This window comes from Rhinoderma darwinii, chromosome 3 (assembly GCF_050947455.1).
Source record: "Rhinoderma darwinii isolate aRhiDar2 chromosome 3, aRhiDar2.hap1, whole genome shotgun sequence".
NCBI lineage: Eukaryota > Metazoa > Chordata > Amphibia > Anura > Rhinodermatidae > Rhinoderma > Rhinoderma darwinii.
In genome coordinates, this window is record NC_134689.1 from 65,586,316 (window position 1) to 65,608,232 (window position 21,917).

Consider the following 21,917-nt stretch of genomic DNA (forward strand, 5'->3'; position numbering starts at 1 on the left):
ATGTGTTACTATACTGACTGTAAAGTGCCGCATGTGTTACTATACTGACTGTAAAGAGCAGCTTGCGTTACTATACTGACTGTAAAGAGCAGCTTGCGTTGCTATACTGACTGTAAAGAGCAGCTTGCGTTACTATACTGACTGTAAAGAGCAGCTTGCGTTACTATACTGACTGTAAAGAGCAGCTTGCGTTACTATACTGACTGTAAAGAGCAGCTTGCGTTACTATACTGACTGTAAAGTGCCGCATGTGTTACTATACTGACTGTAAAGAGCAGCATGTGTTACTATACTGACTGTAAAGAGCAGCATGTGTTACTATACTGACTGTAAAGAGCAGCTTGTGTTACTATACTGACTGTAAAGTGCCGCATGTGTTACTATACTGACTGTAAAGTGCCGCATGTGTTACTATACTGACTGTAAAGTGCCGCATGTGTTACTATACTGACTGTAAAGTGCCGCATGTGTTACTATACTGACTGTAAAGTGCCGCATGTGTTACTATACTGACTGTAAAGTGCAGCTTGCGTTACTATACTGACTGTAAAGTGCAGCGTGCGTTACTATACTGACTGTAAAGTGCCGCATGTGTTACTATACTGACTGTAAAGTGCCGCATGTGTTACTATACTGACTGTAAAGTGGCGCATGTGTTACTATACTGACTGTAAAGTGCCGCATGTGTTACTAGACTGACTGTAAAGTGCCGCGTGCGTTACTATACTGACTGTAAAGAGCCATTAAAGGAGCCCTGACACAAGTTTGAACACTGACATCGTTCTTTCATTTTTGTGTTTGAATTTTGGATACACGTTGCCCTGGTCATTTTACTAGTATTTATAGCTGGGGCAATATAGGGATATTTACTACACAATTGCCTGTAGCATTATGAGACCTTGCAGTTTATAACAATGATGTTCAATAAGGGCCTGTTCACATCACCGTTCGATTCCGTTCCGTAGTCGACTCCGCTATTGATTCCGTCGGAAAACCGGAAACCAGCCGGAATGGTGACGAACGGAAGCCATTAGCAATGTTTCCATCAACATTGAGATCAATGGTGACTGAAACGGAAGCTGTGCTGTCACTTTCACTTTCCGTTGCGGGGTTCACCCGACAGAACCTCGGAACGGAAGCGAACGGTGATGTGAACAGGCCCTAATGTATTTTTTTGTTCACACAGCTTTCATTTTTTTGTTTCGTTTTACAAGTTGTTTCTTGCTTACAATTTATTTTTATTTATTTTTTTTGTGTGGAGGTGGGGGGCGCCATTTCCATTTTTGCCTCAGGCAGCAGAAAAGCTAGAATCGGCCCTGGGTGCACAGGTTCCTGTTCAGACACGACCAGCGTCCCAAATACACAGCAAAATCCAATATACAGGTCAGCACTCCGAGTTCAGTGAAAAAAATGGATCTTTTTAATCAACACATGCAACGTTTTAGCCCTGCTCAATGGGGCCTTGCTTGAGAAAGGCCCCATTGAGCAGGGCTGAAATGTTGCATGTGTTGATTAAAAAGATCAATTTTTTTCACTGAACTCGGAGTGCTGACCTGTATATTGGATTTTGCTATATATACATATATATATATATATATATATATATATATACGCTCCAAAATACGAGCAGTGCTTGAGAAAGGCCCCATGGAGTAGGGCTGAAACGTCGCATTAAAGTGATCCTATTTTTTCACAATTTCTGGAGTGCTGTCTCGTATTTTGGAGCGTATTGGTTGTTTGGGACACCAGTCGAGTGTCCGAACGGGAATTTTTTGCACCCTACACAGGAGGAACGGTGCTGCTTTTTCTTTGTTTTTTATATATGTATATATATATATATATATATGTGTCTCTGTGTTTACTATTATCAATTATATGTGTTTGACATATCATCCCTTATATCATAACTTGGGTTTGTGTACATAATTTAGTTCCTTGACAATTAACAATTAAATATGGCATCGGTGACTTGGCTGCTCTATGATTGACTCCAGACGCTGTATGACTTTATTTTGGCCAAGTGGCTCCTGTGAACCAATCACGCGTCCGGTGTCTTTGGCCTATACCAGTGAGTATATCACCCATGGCCGCGGGCCGTCAGGTTTACTCACCTCCTGACGTCCGCAGCAATGGATCAGTGAGCGCTGGCCCACAACTCCTCCTCAGGAGACGCCAGCGCTCAATTTAGCTTCACCCTGCTGTGTCCCGTAGGGTGCGCAAGCACGCTCGTACCCGGTCTTAAAGGGCCAGAGCGAGCACCTGAATGAAACTACCCAAATTAGCTCATGAGTACCCTGGACTATAAGAAGGGCACTGCTCCTTCCTGCATTTCCTGAACGTTGATGTTGTTTACCTATGTTCATCTCTGCAAATGGTCCCTTAAGTGTTTTCCAGCTTTCAGTGTTCCCGTTCCTGCTACCTGTATCTTGTATCCCGTACTATCCTGGTCCTAGTGCTGTTGAGGGTTGGAGTCCTGTTGTGCTGAGTACTACATCTGCCTTCTTACACCACGCCTGGTGCCTGCTGCCCAGGTCCCATCCGAGCCTGTCTTGCTACTGTCTAAAGTTACCACAGGTATACCTATTCGACCTATTGACTTTACTTGTATCCTGCAGGCCAGCTGCCATACCGTCAAAGCGGTACGGCCCAGTGGGTCTACACACCCTACCTGACAGTACGCTCAGGCCATGGACCACGCTGGTCTGTCTAAGACTATGTCGTTGTCTCAAGCGGTGCAGGCAGATCTGCGAGACCTACGTTCACGACAGGACTAACTCCTCCTGGCAGTTAATTCCATTGCACAGCGGCTAGATGCACAAGATGCAGCCTCCTCATCTCCTATTCCGACTGATCCTCCTGCAACACCTCCTGTCAGCACAAGTTCTGATCCCCAATTCTCGCTACCACTACCGCCTCGTTACAACGGAGACGCGAGTACCTGCAGGGGATTCCTCCATCAGTGCCAGATCCACTTCTCTCTTCATGCCAGAGCATTTCCGTCTGATGGCGCCAGGATTGCCTTCATTATTTCTCTTATCACTGGCAGAACCCTAGCGTGGGAAACCCGATCTGGGAATGACAGGGACCAGAGACCCGTGACTTCCTCCAAACATTTCGTACTGTGTTTGAGGAGCCTGGACCAGTCTTGTCGGCAGCGGCCACCTTGTTGGACCTGCGCCAGGGGGACACATCCGTGGGCGAGTACGCCATTCAATTTCTTACCCTGGTAGGAGGGCTGTCCTGGAACGACGAGGCCCTAGTGGCCACATTCTGGCAGGGATTGTAACCCGAGATCAAGGACGGACTGCCTGCTTGTGATCTGCCATCCACCTTGGACACCCTCATTTTGCTTGCCACCCAGATTGATATGAGGCTCTGGAAATTATCCCAGGAGATTCATCGAGAGAGAAGACCCCCTAGGTTGGCTCCTACTTTCCAGCAGTCTTTCTTACCCTCACCAGGTGGCCAGCCTGAGAAGCCTATGCCTGTAGACCGGCTTAAAAAATTTGTTCAGCAGAAACAGCGCAGACGCACTTTGGGACTTTGTCTTTATTGTGGCCTCAGAGGCCATGTCGTGCGTCTGTGTCCTCAGAAGCCGAAAACCCCAACGCCTAGGATTGGTTGGGGATACAACCCTAGGCGATACTGCGTTGGATAGAGACTTTTCTTCTAAACTGTCCATCTCCGTGACTATTATATCCGACCAGAAGAAACACTGGGTCTCTGCCTATCTTGAATCTGGGTCCGCAGCCAGTTTTATCCACAAGGATCTAGTGGCTCTCCTCCAGTTTCCAACGACCTATCTGGAGAGGCCATTGATCATTGCCTTGGTGAATGGACTACCTCTGCCAGACACGATTGTAACTGTGACCAAACCGCTGAGGCTCCAGGTAGGAGCTCTTCATTCAGAACTCATCTAATTTCTTGTTCTACCCAAGGCCGTCAATCCTGTACTGCTGGGCCTGCTCTGGCTCTGACTGCATGCCCCAGTTCTGGACTGGAAATCCGGAGAAGTTCTCCAACGGGGTCCCAAGTGCCTCGACCGCTGCCTGGGGCAGATCCATCTGGCCTCGCCTCCTCGTCCTCAGACTTTGACAGGATTGCCTCCTCATTATGCTATGTTCTCGGATGTCTTCAGCAAGAGGGAGGCGGAGACGCTTCCCCCACACCGGGTGTATGACTGCCCTATCGAGCTGGTTCCCGATGCATTCCTACCCCATGGCAGGTTATCTCCTCTCTCCTTGCCAGAGAGTCAGTCCATGTCTGCTTATATTAAAGATAATCTGGAGAGGGGTTTCATACAGAAGTCCTCCTCCCTGGCAGGAGCCGGGTTCTTCTTCATCAAGAAAAAGGACGGTTCTTTGCGACCCTGCATCGACTACCAGGGTCTCAATTAGATCACGGTCAAGAATAGATATCCGTTGCCATTGATTTCTGAGCTTTTTGACCGCAGGAGCTAAAACATTTTTAAAACTAGATCTGCATGGGGCTTACAACCTAATCCGGATTTGCCAGGGTGACGAATAGAAGACGGCATTTAACACCCGAGACAGACACTATGAATATCTGGTGATGCCCTTCGGCCTGTGTAATGCTCCCTCGGTTTTCTAAGAATTTGTCAATGACATCTTTTCCGGGACCTCCTCTATGTGTGTGTTGTGGTCTATCTTGATGATATCTTAATTTTTTCCCCTGATCCGTTGACTCATCAGAGACATGTCCGTCAAGTTCTGCTGCGATTGAGGGAGAATCGCCTGTATGCCAAGCTAGAGAAGTGCATTTTTGAGAGGAGTTATCTACCCTTCCTGGGCTACATAATCTCGAACCAAGGTCTCAAGATGGATCCAGAGAAAATGAAGGCCGTACTGGAATGGCCACGCCCTCAAGGCTTAAGGTCTGTACAGCGTTTTCTGGGATTTGCCAATTTTTACCGGCAGTTTATCCCAAACTTCTCCTCGCTGACATCTACCATCTCTACCCTCACCAAGAAAGGCATGAACACCAAGGTGTGGACTCCAGAGGCAGAATCCGCATTTAATAGCCTGAAGAGTGCCTCCACCATCCGGATGTATCTCGACAGTTTTCGTTAGAGGTGGACGCCTCCTCTGTTGGTGCTGGTGCACTCCTGTTCCAGAGAGGTTCCAAGGGCAAGACAATGATATGTGGCTATTACTCTAAACTCTTCTCTTCCGCAGAACGCAACTACTCGATTGGGGTTCAGGAGTTACTGGCCATCAAATTGGCCCTGGATGAGTGGAGACATCTACTAGAGGGTGCAGTTCATCCCATCTTGATATTCACTGACCACAATAATCTCACCTATCTCCTGACGGCCCAATGGCTGAACCCTCGTCAGGTCAGGTGGTCGCTGTTCTTTGCCGGGTTCCAGTTTGATCTCCACTACGGTCAAGAATGTGATGGCCGATGCCTTGTCCAAGTCATTAGAGACAGAGGACACCATGGAGTCTTCACAAAATATTATTGACCCGTCTTGCATTGTCTTGGTGAACCCTCTGCAAGTTAGAGACATCCCTCCGGGGAGGACTTTTGTGCGCCTGGCAAAAAGAAGAAGAATCCTCCGCTGGGGACACAGCTCCAGACTGGCTGGTCATGCGGGTACCCGTAAGACCCAAGAACAGATTGCCCGTCATTTCTGGTGGCCCACGCTGCCCAAAGACATCATGGACTTTGTTTCATCCTGCTCGGTGTGCGCAGTTAACAAGGTTGCTCACTCCAAACCTGCTGGCCTGCTCCAGCCGCTGCCTGTGCTCGATGCTCCCTAGCAGCATATAGCAATCGACTTTGTTACGCACCTGCCTCCCTCTGCGGGATGCAGTATGGTCTGGGTGGTGGTGTACCAATTTTCAAAGATGGCTCACTTCATTCCGCTGACCGGTCTACCTTCTACTTTTCGACTGGCCGACCTCTTCAATCAACATATCTTCTGCCTGCAAGGCTTGTCTCGGCATATCGTGTCTTATCGGGGGGGGGGGGTTCAGATTACCTAAAGGTTCTGGAGAGCCCTCTGTAAACTCCTCAATGTAAAGTTGGACTTTTCCTCAGCCTACCATCCTCAGTCCAAAGGTCAAGTCGAGAGGATCAATCAAATCATGGAGAACTACCTACGGCACTTCATCTCCAAGCAGTATGATGACTGGGTGAAGCTTCTTCCATGGGCCGAGTTCTCGTACAATAAACATTCAAGCGAGTCCACAAGAAGTACACCGTTCTTCATCGTCTACGGCCAACACCCACAAATTCCTCTCCCAGTATCCGTTATGTCCGAAGTGCCCGCAGCTAATTCTGATTTTAGGGACTTATTGCAGATCCTCCATTCTGCTGGTGGTGGACCACATGAAATGTAAGGCAGACACAAGGAGAAGAGAACCTCCCCAGATTTCTCCAGGTAACAAGGTATGACTGTCCTCCAGAAATATCCGGCTAAGGGTGCCATCATACAAGTTTGCTCCCAGGTTCCTCGGAACCTTCGAGATTGTGCAGCAGATCAACCCTGTCTCCTGCAAGCTTCGGCTGCCCCTTACCCTCAAGATCCCCAACTCCTTGCATGTCTCCCTTCTGAAGCCTGTCGTCCTTAACCGCTACTCCAAGATTCCTAGTCCTGCAGTTGCTCCCAGTGGTTCTATGAATACATTTGAGGATAAGGAGATCCTGGACACCAATGGAGTAGGAGGAAGAACTTTTTATTTGGTGGATTGGAGTGGGTTTGGTCCTGAAGAGAGGTCCTGGGAGCCAGAGGAAAACTTCAATACCCCTACCCTCCTGAAGTTTCTCTCTCGCTCTGGTCCCAAGAGGAGGGGGCATCAGAGGGGTGATACTGTAACACCCATGGACGTGGGCCGTCAGGTTTACTCACCTCCTGACGGCCACTGCTATGGATAAGTAACCACTGGCCCGCATCTCCTCCTCAGGAGACACCAGCGCTCACTTCCACTTCACTCTGCTGTGTCCCATAGGGTGCGCAAGCACGCTCGTTCCGGTCTTAAAGGCCAGTGTGAGCACCTGAGTTAAGTCACCCAAAATAGCCCATGAGCACCCTGGACTATAAGAAGCGCCCTGCCCCTTCCTGCATTGCCTGAGCATTGTTGTTGTTTACCCATGTTCCTCTCTGCAAATGGTCCCTTAAGTGTTTTCCAGCTCCCAGTGTTCCCATTCCTGCTACCTGTATCGTGTATTCCGTGCTATCCTGGTCCTAGTGCCATTGAGAGTTGGAGTCGTATTGTGCTGAGTACTACATATGCCTTGTTACACCACGCCTGGTGTCTGCCTGGTACAAGCTACCCATCTTCACAGCGTCGTTCTTTATTAGGTTTTTTCTATTGACCAGCGGCAATAGGTGAGTACACATGAGGTTCCGATAGTAGGTAACTATTGATAGTGGTTTTACATAGGTTCACAGGCATTGCTAAACTGTGTTACATCTGTGTTACAAGGTTTTCTTAACTTGCATACCAGGGATGTGACCCCAGCTTGAGAGTAGGGACCATGTACCTCAAGATGTGCAATATTTCTTGTATCTGTGTTATTATTTCACTGTATGAGCACTTGTACTATTCTTTGCTGACTTCACTTAAATGTTATACTGCCCCGTCCCCCTAGGCTATATAAATCATTATGTACAATGTTCTTTAAATCCTCCTGTGCTAGATATGATTATATCCATGCAACAATTTGTTTTTTCATTTTTTTTCTTTTCTCTTTTTCTGTACATACTTATTGTATATGTACACTGTTACTAATATGTATACTATTTCTGCGTTTTGTTTGCAGAGTTTGATAAAGGCCGGATTGTGGCCGAAACGTTACACCTTTTCTGATATATTGCCTTATTTAAAATAAACCTATTTTGCATATTTCAACCGAAGGAGTGCTTGAGTTTTTCATTGTAAGTATCTACGGGGTGGGAACCCTACCTACAGCACCCAGATAACTTGCAGAGTGCCACAGATTTGATCTACATTGCTGCCGAGGTCCCATCCAAGCTTGTCTTGCTACTGTCTGAAGTTACCACAGGTACACCTATTCGAACTATTGACTTTACTTGTATCCTGTTGGCCAGCTGCCATACCGTCAAGGCGGTACGGCCCAGTGGGTCCACGCACCCTATGTGACAGTGAGTATGTTCTACCTGCCCCTGGATTATGTACTGTGCCTAAAGCGGCCCGTCTTCCGTCTTACGGTGCACATGGATTTGAGACTTTAGGTAATTGGGAGGAGTTTGGGGGATTTAAAAAATGGAGCTATTTTATTCCCAGACAAAACTACAGCGAAACACACATCGGGAGCGCAACGGCGGTATGGGATCCGTCCTGCCTTGTTGCTTTCCTTTGTCCCAGCCTAGTTGCATTACGTATGTATTTTCATTAAATCAAGAGTCATCAATTTCATTATGCATTTTTGTCATGTTAGGTATTCTTTTCATTGCTAATTATGTCATCTATTTTGTGTCTTCCCCGTGAGAGCTCTGTACCCTGATGTACTATGTTGTGACATCTCATGATTTGATATTGTGATTGATTGGTTGTCTATTGGCATTCCCACGCACGACCTTGACACAGTCTTCACCCTTGATATTGCATTCTTTCTTTCTCTGTCCCATTGTGAAGTTTGCATGTTCTGTTTTATTCCATATATACATGCTTGTATATTTTAGCTTGGTTATTCAATAAAATACTTATTTTAAACTGCATGCTAAAAGGTCGTGTCTTGTTCTCAATAGGTTATTTATAAAGCTGTACATAAACCAGAACAAGAAACAAGTCACGACCAGGTGTTTGAAAAAATACAAATAATCTTTATTAAAGTCAATTAGACACATGGAGACAACGTATAACACTTAGACATAATAAAATGCCATGGACCCTCGAACACAAACGGAATCCGAACGTAAAAGCAGAGTAGCCCCCCAGATGTAAAAATGGTCTGACACAACCTATATATGGCTAAAGTGCATAAGTACATATTAATGAGCAGGTACTAGGCAAGGTACGCTTTGCACAGATGAACACATAAATAAGTATAGAGAATATATATAAGGTACAATCTAAGTAAAAACGACATGTAAAGTAGTATACCTACACCTGCGTATAAGAAGATAAATAGGAGATCAAGACCAGGAGGGGGACCTCTGCTTAACCCAACGCGCGTTTCGCTGGTGCTTCGTCAGGGGTTGATGTCCAAATGCCCCAGTTACCCCTAGATATACCTTCCTCAATGATGTTTTACCGGTAAAATCACAGCTGTTTCCTATCGGGTGGTTAGGTGTTCAGCGTCGGTCACCAATGACAGACGGCGATACATCCCGCCCACCCACGATAGCGTCCTATCGTGTAGTCTTATGTCAAAACAGTCCTCCTCCCAGAACCGCCTCCATCGGCATAACCACACCAGGCGGGCGGGGGAATGAAATCAGCCCGCCCGCTCGATGCGGAGCTGCCGAAGGTCAGAAGCAGGGATATAAAGAGGAATGAAATTAGAAGTTTAGTGGCAATCCAGTTTTGGCCCAAGGTAGAACTATCTATCCTGATCATTAAGGTGAAAAAATAGGTTAAAAAAAGCCCAGCCGATCTCATTAAACAGCAGCAGCGGGACAAGGCGTCCCGTTGCTAGGTGACAGTCCAGCGTGAGAGCAGCAGTTGCTGTTAAACACGCTGGAGAGCATAGCAAAGCATTAAGAGCCAAGGTCGCTGTCCAACGTGCTGAAATGCTCAGCACAGCCGTCAAAGCTAAATAACCGAGAGAGTTAGAGCAGTCACTGTCCAAGGTGCTGAAGCTGACTATCCAAGTCCATATCACACTTCAGAGCTGAAACACAGTACCGGAAATAACCAGTAATGCTGTGAAAAGTAAAAAATGAAAAGAGGAAGGAAAGTAAAAGTGACCGAGGATATACATACATATACCTACACACATATACATGAACACATATATATACATATATATATATATATATATATATACACACATACATGTACCTACATATACACAAAATACATATGATCAAAGTGAGCGGTTGTGAATGTGAGAGAAGTGAGGAAACGTGAAAAAATATATCAACAAAAATGATTAGAAAATAGAATAACACAACAAGTGTATATTGATTAATGCTGAAGAGGAACAGAACAATATAATTAGTATTAATGCAGCACAACAAACCGTACATCTACCCCGAAAATCGTGAATATGCGGTAAATAAAACCAAAGGTGAGTCAAATGACAATCATAACGATGGGCCAAAAATTTTTTTATATCCAAAATTAATATACATAAAAATATACATAAATCTAATTAATTTTAATCCAGTAGTGCAGGAATATGAGCAAAGTGCACAAGTATGTGCTAAGACTATAGTTGCCTCACACACAATTGATGTCAGTAATATTAAACGTGATAGGTGAGGCAAGAAAAAAGGAGGGGGGGAAAAATGGGGAAGGGGAGAATGAGGAAGGGGGGAGGGGAGGGGAAGGAAAAGGGGGAAAGGGAAGAGGGATGTGGACAAACAAAAATTATATTACAATGAGTGACCAAGAAAATTTAGTGATGGGAAGATGATTAAAACTGCCAAATGACTGAACGTGACAGTGACTACTGCTATAAACATTTAATAAACCAAACCTCAATTACTAGGTTAAATAATACATGGTGACTGTAATAAACAAAAAAGAAAATAAAAGAAAGACTGAAAGCCTTACTAACTCAATATAATTTATTGTGTCAATCTGTGCAAAAGTACCTATGACGAAAAAGCCAAAAGTACAGACTTGATCGTAAACCAAAAACTAATGTAACAATGATCAAATGTTAAAGGGTCGATGTGAAAAGGATTTGACTGTAAATATATATACACAAGTGATCAGAAAATCCGAAAATTTGGCCCACCAATGGCCACAGGACGAATCTGCCGGATGTCACTCTAAATTCATAGCGGGGTCATCACGGGGATTTGAACTGGATCCGAAAACTTCATGCTGAATAGTATGGCAGGAATCATGCTGTAAAACAACAGAGATCTTATAACAAGATAATAATTTCTTATCAAGTTGTGAACAACTGGGATAATAGTTGACCTCAAGAATAAAGATCAATATCCACGTATGTCTAGATAGAAGAACAGGGCATAAGGGGAATGGCAAGTAGAAAACCCAATGTACAAACACATAAAAATAAAAGGATAAAAACAATGACAACAAGTTAAAAAGTACAGGGATAAAATATTGGTGGACACCAATAGGAGAGTGGCAGTGCTCAAACCAAAGAAAGTGACCATGACTTAACTATGGCGATTTCAAAGAAATGGTGCGAAGCTGTTGTACTCATTAAGACCATATGGATGTAAGGATCCCAACCTCATAATCCAGGTAGTTTCTTTCTGTCCCAAGGCCTTCTTCCAATTACCACCCCTTGGACCAATCAGTACGCGATCGATAGCTCTCACTTTCAAAAGTGATGCGTCACAGTTGTGAAATAACCTGAAATGGCGAGGAATCGTATTAAGTTGTGATACATCTTCAATTCCCATAGCCGCTTGAATGCCCAACACATGCTCTCGTACTCTCCTACGGAGTTGTCTGGTCGTCATTCCTACATAAATTTTGTCACAAGGACAGATGGCAAAGTAGATGACACCCATAGTGGTACAGTCAATGTGATGGGTAATCTTGAATTCGTGTGTATGGTCAAAATCATAAAATGTAGTTGCCTGTTCGATGTTTGGACAAGCTACACAGCGTCCGCATTTAAAGCAACCCCATTTTGGACCTTTAGATCCAAAAGCATACTGGGGTTGCGAGCCCCGGTGGTAACTATGTACTAAAAGATCCTTGAGGTTTTGGGCTCTCCTAAATGTAATGGAAGGGACAGATGGTAACAATTTGCCTAGCGTATGGTCCTGCTGGAGTATTGGCCAAAATTTTTTCATTATCACCAAAATTTCCTCGGATTTACAATTAAAATTCGTAATCATGCGGACCTTATTATCAGTGGCGGTTTGTCGAACAGAGCCCTGTAACAGCGTCGTTCTTTGACTGCTTTTTGCCCTATCATAGGCTCGCTGGATAGACCGATTGCTGTATCCCCTTTCCTTGAAGCGCTTTTTAAGATCTTGAGCCTGCACTTCAAAAGTGTGTTGGTCTGAACACAAGCGTCTTGCTCGTAAGTATTGGCCAACGGGGATATTTTTAATAAGGTGTCTAGGGTGGGCTGAGGAAGCGTGTAATATCGAATTGACCGCAGTCTTCTTTCTATATAGGTCCGTGTGTATCAATCCCTGATCGTCCACCCGAATTTGAATGTCGAGGAACTCAACTGCAGTTCTACTATATTGATATGTAAGTTTGATATTGATGTTGTTGTGGTTCAAATGGTTAATGAAAGTTTTGAGTTCAGCTGGTGTTCCCTGCCAGATAAACACAACGTCATCAATATATCTATATTTGATCATTGTTACATTGGTTTTTGGTTTACGATCAAGTCTGTACTTTTGGCTTTTTCGTCATAGGTACTTTTGCACAGATTGACACAATAAATTATATTGAGTTAGTAAGGCTTTCAGTCTTTCTTTTATTTTCTTTTTTGTTTATTACAGTCACCATGTATTATTTAACCTAGTAATTGAGGTTTGGTTTATTAAATGTTTATAGCAGTAGTCACTGTCACGTTCAGTCATTTGGCAGTTTTAATCATCTTCCCATCACTAAATTTTCTTGGTCACTCATTGTAATATAATTTTTGTTTGTCCACATCCCTCTTTCCTTTCCCCCTTTTCCTTCCCCTCCCCTCCCCCCTTCCTCATTCTCCCCTTCCCCATTTTTTCCCCCCCTCCTTTTTTCTTGCCTCACCTATCACGTTTAATATTACTGACATCAATTGTGTGTGAGGCAACTATAGTCTTAGCACATACTTGTGCACTTTGCTCATATTCCTGCACTACTGGATTAAAATTAATTAGATTTATGTATATTTTTATGTATATTAATTTTGGATATAAAAAATGTTTTGGGCCATCGTTATGATTGTCATTTGACTCACCTTTGGTTTTATTTACCGCATATTCACGATTTTCGGGGTAGATGTACGGTTTGTTGTGCTGCATTAATACTAATTATATTGTTCTGTTCCTCTTCAGCATTAATCAATATACACTTGTTGTGTTATTCTATTTTCTAATCATTTTTGTTGATATATTTTTTCACGTTTCCTCACTTCTCTCACATTCACAACCGCTCACTTTGATCATATGTATTTTGTGTATATGTAGGTACATGTATGTGTGTATATATATATATATATATGTATATATATGTGTTCATGTATATGTGTGTAGGTATATGTATGCATATCCTCGGTCACTTTTACTTTCCTTCCTCTTTTCATTTTTTACTTTTCACAGCATTACTGGTTATTTCCGGTACTGTGTTTCAGCTCTGAAGTGTGATATGGACTTGGATAGTCAGCTTCAGCACCTTGGACAGTGACTGCTCTAACTCTCTCGGTTATTTAGCTTTGACGGCTGTGCTGAGCATTTCAGCACATTGGACAGCGACCTTGGCTCTTAATGCTTTGCTATGCTCTCCAGCGTGTTTAACAGCAACTGCTGCTCTCACGCTGGACTGTCACCTAGCAACGGGACGCCTTGTCCCACTGCTGCTGTTTAATGAGATCGGCTGGGCTTTTTTTAACCTATTTTTTCACCTTAATGATCAGGATAGATAGTTCTACCTTGGGCCAAAACTGGATTGCCACTAAACTTCTAATTTCATTCCTCTTTATATCCCTGCTTCTGACCTTCGGCAGCTCCGCATCGAGCGGGCGGGCTGATTTCATTCCCCCGCCCGCCTGGTGTGGTTATGCCGATGGAGGCGGTTCTGGGAGGAGGACTGTTTTGACATAAGACTACACGATAGGACGCTATCGTGGGTGGGCGGGATGTATCGCCGTCTGTCATTGGTGACCGACGCTGAACACCTAACCACCCGATAGGAAACAGCTGTGATTTTACCGGTAAAACATCATTGAGGAAGGTATATCTAGGGGTAACTGGGGCATTTGGACATCAACCCCTGACGAAGCACCAGCGAAACGCGCGTTGGGTTAAGCAGAGGTCCCCCTCCTGGTCTTGATCTCCTATTTATCTTCTTATACGCAGGTGTAGGTATACTACTTTACATGTCGTTTTTACTTAGATTGTACCTTATATATATTCTCTATACTTATTTATGTGTTCATCTGTGCAAAGCGTACCTTGCCTAGTACCTGCTCATTAATATGTACTTATGCACTTTAGCCATATATAGGTTGTGTCAGACCATTTTTACATCTGGGGGGCTACTCTGCTTTTACGTTCGGATTCCGTTTGTGTTCGAGGGTCCATGGCATTTTATTATGTCTAAGTGTTATACGTTGTCTCCATGTGTCTAATTGACTTTAATAAAGATTATTTGTATTTTTTCAAACACCTGGTCGTGACTTGTTTCTTGTTCTGGTTTCGTTTTAATTAGTCACTAGGACCACTAGTATCATTCGGGGTATTATTCGGTTTGCTAAAGCTGTACATAGCCTTAACCCCTTAGTGACCAGTGTATTTTAGGCCTTAAAGGGTTATTCCCAAGTTGAGTAATTTTTTTTTTATTGAGAAACCTTATCTGAAATGTAATTATATATCTATTCTTGATAAAAATGTAAATTAAAATTTTTTGCGGGACGACTTGGAGATTTTATTGGTACCATTTTTTATCAATTTTTATCAAATTTTTTTAATGCAGGATTCACACAAAACAGCAATTCTTGCATTGTTTTTTATTTTATTTTTTATGGTGTTCGCCGAGCGGGTTAAAATTTGATAACATTGATAAAATTTATAATTGGGGTTGTTACGGACACCGCAATACCAAATATGTGTATCTTTTTTTTGTTTTTTTAATAATAAAGCATTTTGTAAGGGGAAAAAGTGGGTTTTTCATTTTTTTCACTTTGGATTTTTATTGTTTTATTATTAACTTTATTTAAACATTTTTAAACTTTTTTATTAGTCCCACTAGGGGTCTTGACTATGCGATCATCCAATCATTTTTATAATACACTGCAATACTTCTGTATTGCAGTGTATTACTTGCCTGTCTGTTCAAAACGGACTGGCATTTGCTAGGCCATGCCTCCTCCCTCCCTCCGAAACCACTCAGATGCGTCACTCGCTATTGAGCGTTGCATCTGAGGGGTTAAACAGGTGAGATCGATACTTATATCGATCTCGCCGGTTCGAGCAGGTATGCTCCCAGCCCGTAGCTACCTCTGGCTGTATTCACACGGCAGTTTAGGCAAAGCCCTGTTTATGGATTCTGCTCCTAGAGGGAGCCCCTGATGTCACTGTCCCTATATGGACAGTGACGCCAGGGGCTCTTTTCAGGGGGGAATCTCCTGCCAGAGCGTTACCGATTCTCTGGTCGGGGATTCCGCTCCGAGAGAGAGCCCCTGAAGTCACAGTCCATATAGGGAATCCCCAGGCCAGAGCACTGCTGATGCTCTTGCCAGGGATTCCGCTCCTGGGAGAGCCCCTGGCCTCGTTATCCATATGTGGACAGTGACGTCAGGTGCTCTTCCAGGTATCGGAATTCCCGGCCTGTGGGTCAGCAACAGTCCGGCTGCGGATACCACTACTAAAGGGAGCCCGACAGGGGCGTAGCTAAAGGCTCATGGCCCCGATGCAAAAGTTAATATTGCCCCCCCCCCCCGGAAACTTCTCATGGCGGACGGTCTGCAGCCTTCAGCTGCATCGCTGGGTCACCTAAGTGACCCAACAATGCAGCACTAGCAGCCAGGGGCGTCACTAAGGGCTTAAAATGTCAGGGGAAATAGCCCCAATACATATGTGTAAAAAATGTGTGTATAGGAGACAGTGTAGCATATCTATAGCACTACGACCCTATAAACTATGGATAGGATTAGATACATTGGCTCAGCAGACAGTATCACACATGATAGGATTAGATACAGTGGCTGAGCAGACAGTATCACACATGATAGGATTAGATACAGTGGCTGAGCAGACAGTATCACACATGATAGGATTAGATACAGTGGCTCAGCAGACAGTATCACACATGATAGGATTAGATACAGTGGCTCAGCAGACAGTATCACACATGATAGGATTAGATACATTGGCTCAGCAGACAGTATCAGATAGACGGCTCAGCAGACAGTATCACACATGATAGGATCAGATAGACGGCTCAGCAGACAGTATCACACATGATAGGATTAGATACAGTGGCTCAGCAGACAGTATCACACATGATAGGATTAGATACAGTGGCTCAGCAGACAGTATCACACATGATAGGATTAGATACAGTGGCTGAGCAGACAGTATCACACATGATAGGATTAGATACATTGGCTCAGCAGACAGTATTACACATGATAGGATTAGATACAGTAGCTCAGCAGACAGTATCACACATGATAGGATTAGATACAGTGGCTCAGCAGACAGTATCACACATGATAGGATTAGATACAGTGGCTCAGAAGACAGTATCACACATGATAGGATTAGATACAGTGGCTCAGAAGGCAGTATCACACATGATAGGATTAGATACAGTGGCTCAGAAGACAGTATCACACATGATAGGATTAGATACATTGGCTCAGCAGACAGTATTACACATAGGATTAGATACAGTAGCTCAGCAGACAGTATCACACATGATAGGATTAGATACAGTAGCTCAGCAGACAGTATCACACATGATTGGATTAGATATAAGGCCCAGCAGACAGTATCACACATGATCGGATTAGAGTTATAGTTCCCCATGCAGGGGAAGGGCATAACAGACAGTAATTTCTTTGCAAAGTACTGGGGACACACTTTTTTCTTAACTCTGCTGCAGTGCTGCCTGGCTCTTACCTTTGAGTCTGACTAAGGCCTCATTCACACGGCAGGGTTTCCCGGCCGGGTGCCGGCCGTTCATAAATCGGCCGGCACCCGGCTGCATTAGGAATAATAGACCCCTAATGGAGCTATTCACACGACCGATTTTTTTGACGGCCGGGAAAACCGGCCGTCAAAAAATAGGCCATGCTCTATCTTCGCCCGGGTACCCGGCCGCCTGGCTCCCATAGAAGTCTATGGGGCCGGGTAATACACGGCCATCACCGGGATGTGTCCCGAGTGATGGCCGGGTTTTCCGGCGCTTGCGCTCTATCTCCTCCTCCTCACAGCGCAGAGTGCATGTGAGGAGGAGGAGTTGATGCCATTCTGACGAATGGCATCGCTGTACACTGTGTGGCAAGGCCGGGGTGTACAGCAGGTGGAAGGGAGCGCTGCGCTGGCTCCCTTCCCCTGTTTGTTTTCCTGGCCCGGCGACACCTTCGATGGCGCCGCTAGTAGCAGCAGCTGCTGCGCCTGCTACTACTGTAGCGACGCCACTATAGCAGAGCAGGGAGGTATCTCCCCGCTCTGCTATGTGCTAGCCGCACTTTAGCTCCTTGAAGGAGCGGAATCCCCGTGTTTTCGGGGATTCCGCTCCTGGACAGAGCGCTTGATGTCTCTGTCCATATCTGGGCAGTGACATCAGGGGAAACTCCTGAAGTGGAATCCCCGAACACATGGGGATTCCCCTTCAGGAGTTGCCGCTGATGTCACTGTCCAGATCTGCCCCGCCCGGCACGGATGCAAAACTTTATGCAAACTGGCCAGGCAGAATGGCCGATTTTACCGGCCGGCACTCGGGCTCGGGCGCGACCCGTTCGTGTGAATCCCGCCTATGTCTCTGCTCAGCTCTGTGAGCTATGATGTAGCCGGCACTCTGTCCCCCGAGGATGAATGTGGGCGGGTGGCTGGACATACCTATTTATGCAGAGCAGGTACAAGATGTAATATGATGGGGCCGGGGGAGGGGGAGTGGAAGTGGAAAAGGTCAGTCGACGACTCATGAGGCACCTCCTGCTGCTAGGACCACGACAATTCTCCCCTATGCAGTGCACAGTCTACATGCTGGCTGCTGTAGTACACAGCCTAGTGCAGCCCAGCCAATCAGTATGACCCACACTAATTGGCTGGACTGCAGCAGGCTGCATAGTATAGCGTCCAGCAAGTGGGCTGTGCGCTGCTCAGGGAGGGGAAATGTGTCAGACTACAGGGCAGGGCCCGCCGCTGGGGATAAAGAGGTGGGCGGGCAGCAGCAGCCCACTACATACACCGGCATCTGGCATTTGCCAGATAGGCTGCCCGGCCCTGCAGTCAGTGTTAGTGTGGCGAGGGGGGCCTACTGGCCCCCCTGGCTTACGGGCCCGGTCGCAACTGCGACCGCTGCGACCCCTATAGCTACGCCACTGGAGCCCCAATGGCGCTATCTACAGAGGGTGTAGCGCTATCTCCAGGGTGGGGTATGTGTGGCTCCATCTACAGGGTGGGGTATGTGTGGCGCTATCTACAGAGGTGTTTGTGGCGCTATCTACAGGGGTGTGTGTGACGCTATCTACAGGGGAGAAAGTGGCACTAACTACAGGGGGTGGCACTATCTACAGGCAGGTGTGGTGCTATCTACAAGGGGCTATGTGGCTCTGTCTACATGAGGGTGTCACTATCTACAGGGGGTGTTTGGCATTATCTAGGTTGGGTGTGGTGCTATCTTCAAGGGGGTGTGGCACTATCTACATGGGCACTGTGACACTATATGGGCACTAACTAGAAGGGACACTGGTGCTATCTACATGAACACTGTGTGGCACTATCTATGTGGGCGCTGGCACTTATTTATGTGGGTACTATGGCAGTCTATATGTGGGCACTATGGCACTATGTGGCCATGGCAATTTCTATGTGGACACTGACGCTATCTATGTGCGCATTATCTACAGTCGGCACTGTGGCACTATCTACAGGGGCACCTGTGGTGTTTTCAGGGAGTGTGCACAAAAAAACCCTGATAAATGAAATTCATCAGTTTTTTAATGCCATGAAAACAGATGACAAATGTCCATTAAAAGCAGACAGGAGGACAGGAAATGAATGAAAATTTGGAGAAACACTGATGTAAAACGGCCATGAAAAAGTTGATCAGTTTTTAATGGCCATTTTTTTAACTGTTGTGTGAATGTAGCCTTTGAAAGTAGGTTTAGGTTGTTTCTTTTGTGTTGATTATTCTGTTGGTCATTCATATTTTAACCCGTTAGTGACCACCCATTAGTGTTTAAACGCCGGCCACTAAAGTGCGACATGGCACTGAAAACCAATCTAGCTAAATCTGCGCTCCAAAATCCAAATGGCGCTCCCTCCCTTCTGAGCCCTGCTGTGGGTCCAAACATCAGTTTATTACCTCATATGGGGTATTTCTATAATCTGGAGAAGGTGCTTTACAAATGTTGGGGTGCATTTTCTTCTTAATTCCTTATAAATATTACAAATTTCTATATTTTTTCAGAAAAAAAAGTAGATTTTCATTTTCACAGACTTACTCCAATTAATATAGCAAAATGCCTGTGGGGTCAAAATGCTAACTATACCCCTAGATAAATTCCTTGAGGGTGTAGTTTCCAAAATTGGGTCACTTTTGGGGAGTTTCCACTACTTTGGCATCACAAGATCTCTTCATAGCTGACATGGTGCCTAAAATATCATCTAAATAAAGCAGGCCCCAAAGTCCTCTAGGTGCTCCTTTGCTTCTGAGTCCTGTGTTTCAGTCCATTAGGACACTAGGGCCACATGTGGGATATTTCTAAAAACTGCAGAATCTGGGCAATAAATATTGACTGCGTTTCTCTGGTAAAACCTTCTGTGTTACAGAAAAAAATGTACTATAAATGAATTTCGGCCAAAAAAAAATAAATTAAATTTGTAAATTTCCTCTCTACTTTGCTTCATTTCCTGTGAAACGCCTAAAGGGTTAAAGAGGCTCTGTCACCAGATTATAAGTGCCCTATCTCCTACATAATCTGATCGGCACTGTAATGTAGATAACAGCAGTGGTTTTTATTTTGAAAAAATTATCAATTTTGAGCAAGTTAAGAGCAACTTTACATATATGCTAATTATTATGACCAATCCGTGACCAATCAGTGTCATACACTTTTCATTGTTCCAGCCCATTGTTACAGTGTGATTGTGCAGTAAAAGAAGCTGGGCTGGAACAATGAGAAGTATATGACGCTGATTGATCTGATTGGTCTGATTGGTCAGCGTCATACACTCCTCCGTACAACGCCCAGTTGGTAAAAAGTAAAAACACGCCCAGTTGTCTATTAAGAAACTAATTAGCATAAATCTAAAGTTGCTCTTAACTTGCTAAAAAATGATTGATTTTCAAAATAAAAACCACTGTTGTCATCTACATTACAGCGCGATCAGATTATGTAGGAGATAGGGCTCTTATAATATGGTGACAGAGCCTCTTTAACCCCTTAGCGCACCAGGACGCACCGGTACGTCCTGCATTGAAGTGCTTTAAGCCACATGGACGTACCGGTGCATCCTGGTTAAAAACTGTCACCCTGTCAAAGGACAAGGTGACAGAACTGTGCCGTCAACTGTTTATGACAGTTGACCGGCACAGTAAGACGGCAGGGGACCATTCACAGCGGTCTCCTGCCGGCGATCGCTGTGATTGGTCTGTCAAAGCAGACTGACCAATCACAGCTCTATGACGTGTGTATGTGATGAGGCTGGCTCAGAAACTGAGCCAGCGTTATCACCGCCGGGAATCAGCTGTCCGACGCCCCTCTGCAACGGCCAGGACCGGAGCTAGGCTCCGATCCGGCCGATTAACCCCTTCGATGCATCGATTAACGTGATCGATGCATCGAAGTGGCATGTAGCCTGTCGGCAACCACGATGGTTGCCAGGGGCGCGGGTATCGCTGCATCTAAGTGATTAGATCGTACCCTATGGTTGCTAATAACAACCATCGGCACCCGCGAGTGTTCTGATGGTTGCTATGGCAACCATAGCCTAACAATCGCTTCCTAGTACGGAAGCCTATTAGGCCCCGCCGGGAGGCGAAGCCTAATAGGCTTGCTGTCAGTGAATAGCTGACAGCTCTAATACACTGCACTTATGTAGGTAGTGCAGTGTATTAGAATAGCGATCAGGGATTCATGCCTTCAAGTTCCCTAGTGGGACAAAAAAAAAAAGTTAAAACAAATTAATAAAAATGTTGTAAAAAAGTAAAAAAAAATAAGTTTCATTTTAAAAAACACTATAACAGCCTTTTTTCCTATAATAAGTCTTTTATTATAGGAAAAACAAAAAAACATAAAAAAAAGTACACATATGTGGTTTCCCCGCATCCGTAACGACCCAAACTATAAAAATATCACGCTATTTTACCCGTACGGTGAACACCGTAATTTTTTTTAATAAAAAACTATTCCAGAATCGCTGTTTGTTAGTCGCTACCCCTCGCAAAACAGAATAAAAAAAAGGGATCTAAAAGTTGCATGTACCCCAAAATTATACCATTAAAAAACGCAGCCCGTCCCGCAAAAAACAAGCTCTCCCATCGCTTTTTTGACGGAAAAATAAAAAAGTTATGGCTCTCAGAATCTGGTGACAGCAAAAATAAATTATTTGAAACAAAAGTGATTTTATCGTGCAGACGCTTCAAAGCATAAGAAAAACTATATACATCTGGTATCACCGTAATCGTACCGACCCGCAGAATAACATAAAATTGTCATTCATAGCGCATGGCGAACGCCGTAAAAAAATTAATAATAAAAAACATCAGAATTGCAGGTTTTTGGTCACCTTGCTTTCCAAAAAAATTAAATACAAAGTGATCAAAAAATCGCATGTACCCCAAAATGGTACCAATGAAATCTACAGATTGTCCCGCAACAAATAAGCCCTCACACAGCTCCGGTGGAGAAAAAATAAAGACGTTTTGGCTCTCAGAATA